Source organism: Prionailurus viverrinus, chromosome A1 (genome assembly GCF_022837055.1).
Source record: "Prionailurus viverrinus isolate Anna chromosome A1, UM_Priviv_1.0, whole genome shotgun sequence".
Lineage (NCBI taxonomy): Eukaryota > Metazoa > Chordata > Mammalia > Carnivora > Felidae > Prionailurus > Prionailurus viverrinus.
Window position 1 is genome coordinate 31,601,888 of NC_062561.1, and position 11,030 is coordinate 31,612,917.

The 11,030-nt window shown below is 35.1% G+C and overlaps 1 long non-coding RNA gene across 1 annotated transcript; it reads left to right on the plus strand.

The window, feature by feature from the left end:
• The first annotated feature begins 244 nt into the window (after nt 1-244).
• On the plus strand, nt 245-9,797 carry LOC125169902 (uncharacterized). Its single transcript, XR_007153836.1, has 3 exons — nt 245-570; nt 3,467-3,663; nt 9,638-9,797. It is a non-coding gene; the product is annotated as an uncharacterized LOC125169902 (long non-coding RNA).
• Nucleotides 9,798-11,030: the final 1,233 nt, after the last annotated feature.

Consider the following 11,030-nt stretch of genomic DNA (forward strand, 5'->3'; position numbering starts at 1 on the left):
TGGGCCTACCATCGCTCCGTATAACATACTCTCCCCCACCCGTGTGGACCCGGCCATCCAGAGCAAACACTGGGAGCTCACCGGCGAGCCTGAGGAGGCCGTGGCGGCCAGGAAGTTCTGCGCATGTGCGGTCCTGGCTCCCGTGAACGCTTACGGGAAGTCTCGCGTGATCTCTACCTCCAAAGAAATCCTGAAGAGCCTGACGAGGAAGAGCAGGTCGTTGCTGGAGAGGGTGTGAGCAAGGGGGAATTTCAGGCTGAATGCACAACCCCGGCTGCAGCGACCGCTGTGACTCAGCGGGAGGTGGCGGTGGGGTCTGAAGGTGCACGTGGTGCCCGCAGCCAGCCGGCAGTTCCATGCTGAGGCCTGGTCTGTAGCTTCCACTACCATGCCGGAGTTGGGGGCGAACTACTGATCGGTCTGAAGCTCTTCTTTCACAGACTCTAAACGCAAAGTGGACATAAGGTCGACGGAAAATAAACAGCTTGATAGAAAAGGAAAAAAAATCTAGAATCTTCGCTCTAAAGAAGAGAAAATAGACGGTAATTCTCTGGATATAGGCTCTGTAGGGTATGCTGTCAAATTTTAAATTCTTATCTTCATAATCATGATTGTGAACAGCCTAAAGAAAGCGTGCAATACAGTATTCATTATTAATTGTAATATCTTGTAGAATATAATTAATCTAAATTGATCTGTGATGAAGTCCTGAAATATATTGAGGGGTGAAATCAAGTTTGTTTATTTCAAAATTAATAAGACCTTATTGGATGGGAGAGCTTTGGAATAATTTCTTTAAGAATACATTTGGAAAAGACTTCATCAAATTTCCCTGATTAAATTAGATTTGGACTTTAAAATCATGATTTGAAATCATGAGCTTTCTGATGGATTTGAAAGAATTAAGATTAATGTATCTATGAAAAATGGAATAGTCCTGAAGACTCTGGAGGGAAGCAGGCTATTTAAGTATTTTTTCTGCTTTGTTGGAGTCCTCAAAATAAATATGGAAAAAAGCCAAACAATAAGAGGTGGAGGAGTTTCATTAGGATTAGGCACTGAAAGTTGTCAGCAGAGTCTGAAGTATCAGAATCCGTCCTTGCCAGAAAAATAATGACAAGAGCAGTTTAGACCTCTAAATAATCTACATATTTTGTGAAAAGAGAAGGGAATTAATATTAAAGTGAGTATTTTGTGAGATTGTAGGGAAGATTCTGTAGCAAGTTAAAAATGAATTTGTCATAGGTAATAGGAAAGAGAAAAGAGATTTTGCGAAAGAAGGGGAAATAAAGGGTAAAGATATAACAAAAAAGTAAAGAAGGTGTCAGGTGAGACATGCAAATATAGATAGGGGAAGCAATAAATTGACATAGAGTTTAAAAGAGAATCCACTGAAACAGAAGAGTGAAAAAATAAACCCCCATTATTTCAATGAAGGGCCAGAAAGTGGGCAAATAAAGGTGCTAAACTCTTGAACACATTAAAATAAATTTCCACCTTGTTTCTTATGGTAGTTTTGAGAATAATTTTCACTAGTTGTTCCTTAATCCTAGGTAGTAATTTCTAAATTCTGGCAGGTAAATGTTTAACAATCCAGTAAAGTCTCTGATATCAGATGGAGTTCTTAGCAAAATTGCAGGGTATGCTAAATGAGGATAATTAACAATTTACACTGAATTATAAGTAATCCTTTTGCTGACTGAAGGTGTTTGAGGAGACCAAGAACTGAAGACGTTTAACAAAGTAATGGGTGACTTCACCCAAGGCTCTGGCACAAATTCAAATTAAAGGAAACAAATAATACTCATGCCTGAGGTAGCTGAGCTTATGCTAAACTGTCAGCATATGTCTGCAAAAACAAAATGGGAATGTAAATAAATAGATAACAAAATTTTGACATTAGTCATTCGCTTAATTTTTGATCAAAAAGAGTTTGTGAGTTCACTCTAATATAGAACTTTGAACCCATGATATCAATTTTGTCATTAAAACGAGAGTTTTACTCAGTGAAATCTGTCTCCCTAAAAATATGCACTATTAAATTATTAGAAATATAAGCTTAATAGGATAATGAAAATTTCTCAGGTTTGTAGCATTTCTACTATGTTCCATTTGGTGTTTATATCAGGAATAAAAATAAGCACTAGTATGTATTTTCAAGAAGGAAAATCCAAAATTATAACTAATAAAAATCATTAATTGAATCAAATAGGAAATCAGTATTATATATGTATCAAATATGTTTTTATGTCTTAATGTCACTTTTTCAAAGATTTTATTTTTTAAGTAATCTCTACACCCAATGTAGGGCTCGACCTCATGACCTCGAGATCAAGAGTCATAGGCTTCATCAACTGAGCGAGCCAGGCACCCTATATATCTTAATATTATATGAAGACTTTCTGTTGATTAGGAAAGAATGCCTAGGCCAACATTTCAGTGATGATTTAGCATCATAATGTAGAAAGGCAAATACATGGTTTGGAATAAGACAGAGCTGGGTTCAAATGCCAATTCTATTAGTTACTTTCTAGGTTAAGTTTGAAAAATTATTCCCTTCCTCCGAGATGTTTCTAAAATGTTCTCAAATGCCTAATCATAAGAGTGTTTTGAAGATTGTATTAAATTAGGTAGTGAATGTAACAGTCTAGTATCCCACTATGCATGGAATAAACATTAAAATGAAAAGTATGATCATTATGATTTCATGAATGAATAACGCCAGCCGCATTCCAATGTAATCTCACAACCTTCTTAGCCCCTCTTTTAAATATCCCAACAAGGAAAAAACATTTTCTTAGTGATCCTCAGGTCCCCCACTTGCACCCAGGCTCCACCAAAGTCTCTTGATGTCTGCCATTGCCTGAGGAACCCATGAAGTCCATCTCCAAAAACTTAGTCACACTTTGTATTGGTGATATTCATTTATTTGGCCAATTCTTGCAACTTCAAGATTTCAGAAACCTACCCAATGTTGTCAGCTACATCCTTTAATCTTTGCTTTCCATTTAGCACTTACTTCTCTTTTCTGAGATACTGTTGTTTTATAGGAGGAAAGTAAGCCATAAACTCTGTCAAGTAAAAAGGAAAGGTTAGAAGGATTCTCACCCAGCACCCATATCAGTTACCCTTCTTCCATTATCTGACTAAAAGTAGTTTTATCTCTTATCCTCATTTTGGTTCATTTCATGAAAATCTGAATTGCTATAAAATTTGTTTTTGTGTGTGTGATAAATATGATTTGACACATATAATTCTTTATATCAAATTAACTATGCAAGTTACAGATAACCAAAGGAAATGGGAAAGATAAGAAGTTTGTGATGGCATTATAAAATCTGTATGAAATAAATGCAAATGTTGACAAAGTTAGACTTCCATGTACAATATTTGCTTTATCATGTTTCTCTTTAAGGTGTGTACCATCTTACTGTGTTCTGTTTTGTTGTACTCCTCTCTTCCACAGTGTCTGATAAAGTGAAGAGGTTTGTGTTTTATTGGAGCATGTGATTCTGCATACTTGTACTGAAGATGGCAGTGAATTTGTGGAAGCATATTGCAGATTACATGAGATTAACTACTTATTTCAACACACAGTGTCAGAATCCAACCTGTAACACATACAATACGAGTTAAATTCCAGAGGGAGATCAATGATGAAAGGTAAAAGCATTTTGGAATCATTAAGCAGACCAATTCTACAAGAGTGTTCCTAGAAGGGGTTGGGGAATATTTATTTTTATAAAGTTTCTACTTTTTAAAAGTTATTTTCTTATGCCTGATTAGGCACAATTATCTTGTCCTTTCCTAAACTCCAAAAGCATTCCTATGTGTACAGTGTCATTAGCTGTTGATCATATGCTCTCCTGTGCTGGCACTTTACTCTCATCTCACAATGTTAATTAACTTTTCAAGTTAGATTTAAAATTTTCTTAAGGCAGGGGCAATGTATTATATTAATTTATTCAATAAATAATCTTGATAAAGGAATAACTAGGGAACATTCAAATGATACTGAAGTAAAAGCACACAAAAATAAGGAAGTTAATCAAAAATCAAAACAAAAAAGCCATTAATACTGTTCTTTCAACTTATGCTCTATGAAGGTATCATGTTAAAGAATTTGAGCAAAGGGGAAGGTAGAAAAAGCATGATAATGGAGGCAGATATGACTCCACAAACCCTGGTTTTGTTGCTTGCTGATTGTGTAATAATAGGGTAATTATTAATTCTCTTACTGGTATGATATATAGACTACTAGCATAGTCTATATTTTTTTCCCCTCACTGGGAACTTGGTAACAAAAATATGAATTAAATTTCTCTCTCAAAACCCATTGACTATGTCTGAGCATATAGTAGATGGTAAATAAAAGCAAGTATTTTTTTCTACATGTTTACTTACTGTTCTGTAAGTCCTCATCATGGGGATGACTTAATGGGAAGAAATGATGCTTAAACAGAGATTTGGAACCTAGTAAAAATAAGAATTTCTGGATTAATTTGTTCATTTCCATAATAATGAGATATTAACTAAATCTATTTGTTATATTCAACCTAACTCACATTTTACTTATGAAGATGATGTTTGGTGTTTTAAGTGGTACAGGTTATGGAATGAGGTAATTTTTGATTAACTAGAATCATTAAAGTCTACTGATTTTGAGTTTCACAACTCATTGACAGTATAGTTCATTAACTGCTTGTTCCATAGAAGATCTATAGTCAATGAAGCATAATCTCCTACACACATACTTAGAAAATTGTACCCACCAGGAAGTGAGTTCCAGAGGTCCCATCAGTATCATTCATTCAGGATTGGTCTTCTAATAGATCAAGAGAATTAATAGATTAAGCCATGGATCCTTGAAAATTCCATTTGCTAAGCAAACTTATTTTTAAATTGCTGCTGACAGTTTGAAAAAAAAAGAATTGAATTTTAAACATGAAGATGAGTAAAATTGAGGAAATTATTATTATTTTAATTATCTAATTGTGCATTATGAAAATGATGGTGTTGCTCTATATAATTCTGTCATCTTTGTTATGATTCTATTTGAGGTATCCAGCGTGTCTAAGTTGGATTACATCAGTTATGTGCAAACATCTTTTACCATTATTAAAGTTTGTTTATTTATTTATCTTGAGAGAGAGAGAGAGAGAGAGACAGCACAGGTGTGGGAGGGGCAGAGAGAGGGAGGGAGAGAGAGAATCCCAAGCAGGCTCTGCACTTTCAGCATAGAACCCAACGTAGGGCTTGAACTCACAAACCATGAGATCATGACCTGAACTGAAATTAAGAGTCAGATGCTTAACTGACTGAGCCACCTGGGCATCCCAACATCTTTTACCTTCATTAACACTTTCTTCTATTCAGCATCATTTACTTCACCTCAGAGGAATGCCCCATTTCCCTTAGTAACTGTTCAAACAAATTCACTCTCAGGTACTGAGAGTCTGACCTCAGCTCACCTCTTCAAGCTTCTCTCCTGACCTCATCTCTGAGTGCCAGTTCCCACAAGCCTTATAAAATTCCTTCATTTCTTTACATGTGCTCTGTTATCTCTCTCCTTCAGGTTTTTCCATACTTCTGCTATGACATTCTTTCCCTCCAAAATTAACCTGGCTAACTTGTACTCATCATTCAAATGTCAGCTTAGACATAATTTTCTACACTAGGTGCTAACCCTTGCTTGACCCCATAATTCTGAGACAGATGTTGTTCTTATGAGCTCCCATAAAACACTGTTCTATGTCCACACTAGTGTGTAATTGCCTGTTTAATTGTCTGTACCCCACACCAGATGGTAGAACACCTTGTTCACCCTTGAATCCCCAGTCAACAGCACAATGCCTAGCACAATAGTAAAAAAAAAAAAAAAAAAAAAAAAAAAAAAAAATTGTCATAGAATGGATGAGTAAACTCACATAATTTTGGTTTGCTTATTTTACAGGGAGAGGAAAACCCTTGAATGGGAATGTGATTTTTAATTTTTAGTTCTACAAGACAATCTAAGAGCAAATAAATATCACTTTATTGATTACACTTCTTACAAATGACTCAACTGTCCTTGTTTATATTGAACATCATTCCTAGGCTCAAAAATCATTTACAAGTAATAAAATAAGCAGAGACATAATTACAGCATAATGCTCAAATCTGATGAAGCTAGGAGATATTGGTAATTTAGACCTATATGAAGTGCAAAAGCAGATTAGTGAGGCCTGCAGAGGATAACACAGATGAGAAACAAATTGTTTCACATTGTAGAAATTAAAATCTTAGAAATTGGAAGGGACAACTTTGGTGAAAGACAAGGGGGAGGTGGAGGGAGATGCTGAAAAGAGGGGGATTGTTTGAATGCTTTTTAATGGAGTGGATTGGGGGCCAGGTCCCCAGTGACCCTTAATGTGACCTGGATACTCGCCCTTCATCTACCACCAGTCTTAGGCAATGGGTTTAAGAACCTGAACCCGAAAAGTTTCAGAGCAGAGGTAAATAATAGGACAATATAGAAGAACTGAAATCACAATGAATTATGTGGCCGCAACTCTCACAAGTACCCAAAGTGCATGTAGGGTTCTTTCCTGCTCTCCTTATTTTCTTGCTTTTCTTCACACTCCCTCAACCTTGTCACAGTAGAGTATAGGATCCCTCTCTGGGGAAAGAGAATGGCTTTAAAAGATTGTCTTGCAGAAACTACAGTGTGGGGAGTGAGCCCCAAGGTAAACAGACAGTACAAATGATTTCACCACTTGACAAGCTTGGTCCACCCATGGGGAATATTTGCAGGCAGTTTTTCAGGTATTTAATCTTATATATGACTTTCTTTAAACAACCTTCTAAAATAAAGGGGGAAAAAAGCAAAAGAAGCCATGAGAGGCATTCAGCAGAGATAAATTTCAAAGAAAATTTGATCACCTATCAGAGAGATAAGACACTGCAATGTGAAACAAGGATATGCTATTAAAAGAAATAAAAGAAAATAAGAAATTTCAATTGGTAATTATAATTATGGAAGCTGCAATTTTACAAAAATTCATTAGAGAGATTAGAAGTTACAGTTGATCTTTCAAAGGATAAAAGAAAAGAAAAAGTTGAGAAATAAGGAGGAAAAGTTAGAAGATTGAAGAAAAAATTGCTACATCTGATTAATGAGTTCCAAAGAGCACAGAAGGGAGGAGATTTCTAGTGAAATAGTATGAGGACCTTTATTAGAACTCAAGAGTATAAAATTCTGGATGGAAATGGCCTACAAAGTCCAAATACAATGGACTGAAAAGTAGATGCATCATTAACATAATTTTGAAATTTTAGATCACCAACACTCGATAGTCAATTCTAGAATTTTGCAGGGTAAAAATAAGGTCATGGTAAATATTCAAGCATAGCATTAAATTACTCAAAAACATTGGGAATCAAGTTTGGAGCACTGGCTTCAAAAGTCTAAGATGAAATCATTTTTATCTTAAAACATTCAAATTACAAAAATCATAAGCCAAGGAAAAGAGTAAAATAAAAGTAATTTCAGACAACGAAACATCAAAATTTTATTCCTCACTCTCCCTTTCTTGGGAAGTTATTAGAAGATGTGCTTGACCAAAGCATGGAGACAAACCAGTAAATAGAAATGCAAGGGAGTTCCAAAATAACAGGAAAGAGTGTAAAAATATAATAATAAATCAACAGATAATATAAAATATTATGAATGTTTATCAGCACATTGAAAATATTAATAAATAGGGAAATAAAAGCCAGCCCCTCTCCAAATAGTTTTTATAAGAGTTGAAAACAGTAGGCTCACAGGACAAAACTAATTTTTGTGTGTATATGGAACAAGAGAAATGGATAGCCGGGCTAATGCTGTGTTCTGTTATAAATTTGTGCTTATAATATGTGCAAGTATTAATAAATATAAAGTAAAATATAAAAATTAATTATAAACAAAATATCCTTGTTATTTTCCATTGTGTTTTCAAAGGAGGCAGAAGTGATTGAATGATAGAATGTCTTCTAAGAAAACCACAAATCTATGCATGTAATTGGAGTCCCAAGTACTCCATGCCTTGAAAAAACAGCATATTAACAAATAATAAAAATTAAATTTGCCAGAATGCTTTTTATCTGTGATGTAGTTATTAACTGGTAAAGTTTATAAGCCTTCTTTAACTTACTAATAAAATCTCCTTTGAATTGAATAATGTACTTTTGATACAGAGATTCCCTTGAATTCTGGAAGATATAAATCTGATTCAAATTTGAAAACACGTATTGAATGGATTTTAAACATAGCCAAACTAAATCTTGAATTTTCATCTGTTAATGGTACATAATAATCTGAAGCTTTCACACTAATTCTAATGACTTAAGACAGGCTTATATTCAGAAGTCTTATTTTTACATAACTTATCTTGGTTAAAATTCTGGGATATTTCTGTTAATCCAGAGCAGAGTACAATGGAGAGAATTTAAAGATGTAAACAACACTTTAAATCAGGAAAACCAGTTATGTGTTCTAAACCAAGGCAAATTATATAAAATTTACCTCTTCGTCCTCTTCAGCTCCTTGAAGGGCATTTGTGCATTTGTAGTAAGGCACAAGGATCCCTTCTTTCACAGAAAATAACCATCCTATGATAGAATTATACCACATACATTTCAGGATGATTCCGTGTTTGAAATTGGAATGTAACAAAGTCTAATAGGTTAAGGCAAATTCACTCAAACCAAAGGAATTTTGGACTTCCTCTATTGCATCAATTTGTATTGTCAAAGAACAAGTTGAACCTATGTACTCTGTCCTGATTGAACCCTCCAACCCATTACTCTTTGCTCACTGAGTAAAGTATTTAATACTATAATAAGTGGCTTCTTGTATCTCAACATTACTTTAGAATGATGGCTGGTTTCTTCAAGTGTGTGACAGAGACAAAAGATAGTTCTGAATGGCAATTGCTTTAATAAATAACTCAGATAAATACATTTCATAGAAGCTACCCTACCTAGGACAATGGTTTTTGCTATTTTTTTTCTCCAGCATAATACTTCCATAAACTCAGCTAGAGTAATTTCCATTTAATTAGCAATTATTACCAGTTAAGACACTTTATATTTTAGGATTATATGTGGACTTTAGAGAACTGCAAGTTGTTGTTGTTACTGAGTTATTATTATAGCAGAAGAAACAGACAAATTAATGACAATACATAATGTATGGTAATGGTAATGATTTTATTATATCAAATATATGACAAACTCACCCTCCCAGCTTCATTATTTGAAAAGAATGTCCATGAAGATGTTGGTATACCATGCTAAGGAGTTTGTATCTTATCCTTTTGTCTTGTCAGGAGCAAATGCAATGGAAAGGGTTAGGATTTGAGTTTATGCTCTAATTTTCTCTCAACTATCTGTTTTCCCCTTATTTCCTTCATTAATAGAATTTCCCTGTCCTTTTATCTGGGCTAACAGCTGAAAAGACTATAGAGGACAATATTTCCTTCTTCCTTCACACAGATATACCTGTAAAATTAAATTCTTGACAATGGAATATGAGCAAAAAGTGACGTGTGCAAGTTCTAAATCATGGCCTAAAAAAACCAGTTGTTAACCTTTACTCCCTTTCTTCCTTCCTGAGGATCTGAATGTTATTCTGGTCATGATCAGCCAGCTATAATCGTGTATGAGGGCTACACATGAGAGAAAAGTAGAGCAAGAAGACAGAGGGACTCTGCATCTGTGGAAAATTTTTGGAGAAGCAGCCTAATTCTTTCTGGACCATTCACCAACCCTGAACTGTTATGGTGAGAAAGATCTTAATATATTTTTTCTTTAAATTACTGTATTTGGTAGTCTATTAGTTGTAGAAATTTAGTTTCCATCCTGTGCAATAGGAAGAAAAATGGTACCTGGTAATTAGGTGATTTTATAATAAAATCCTCAAGTATATGGCATCAGTTTAATAATCTTAAGCTGAACAGCAAGGATATAGATGCCACAGTCTAGAAGGTTTGAGTTCTGGTTAGTAGTGAAAAACACTAAAGCATTCTATAACAATTTGGAAAGCAGATCATATTTGTATACAATCTACAGCTCTGGAAGTGGTTAGAAAATGTTAAAATATTCTTGGGTTTTTTGTTTGTTTTGTTTTGTTTTAGTCTTATAATGATTAGCAAGATATCATCATAAAATAATCAGACTAAAGCAGAAATGGCAATGGATATAGTTCTTCAATGGAAGATTCTGCCATGGCCTGCACTATAAAGTGACTGGGAGTTTAATCACTAGAGGTTTTGCGGTGTTGGGATGATCAACTACTTTTCAACTGCAAACACCGGGGTTTATCAATGTGACCTCAAGCTTGTCTCACATCTTCTATTTAAATGTCCCTTGCTACGCAATAGGAATTAACTCTGTAGTAAATATAAGATTCAGGAAGTTCCAGTTTTACAGAGCTTCTTGTTTCAAGGGGCATCAAGGGAATCCTAAATAGCCTGAAAGAGAGTGGGATGTTCTGAACACAGAGGTATAAGGCTTAGGAAATATGTGTAGATGAAGTATTTGGCTAAGGGCACTTGCATATAGAACTAACTGGAAGCATACATTTAGAAGCCTAAAAGATGAAGTATGTTGCCAAAGAAACTATAATTCTGGCCTGAAAAAGTCTATGTCTTTTCAACCCCTCCCACCCAAAAAAAGTTGGGGACACCAAATCTGTACCAGGACAAAGTTGGGCAGGCCTTGGCAGGGCATATTCTCCAATGGCAACTATAGAGATGGAGCGACAACTCACTGTCCAAGCAGCAACAACTCAGGTTGCAGATGGTCTTAGGAGCTGCCAGAGAATGATTCCTCACAATGTCTGCCAAGCAGAATTTGATAACTACTAGAGAACAGTGACTGTTATGTGTTCCTCATTCTTTCAGTTTTCTGAGTCAAGGATTTAATGCAATTACTCTGCTCATACTCCACCATTGTAAATTAGGCATAATAGGAAGTAGATAAACCCATTTGTTGAAGTAAAGGATGCC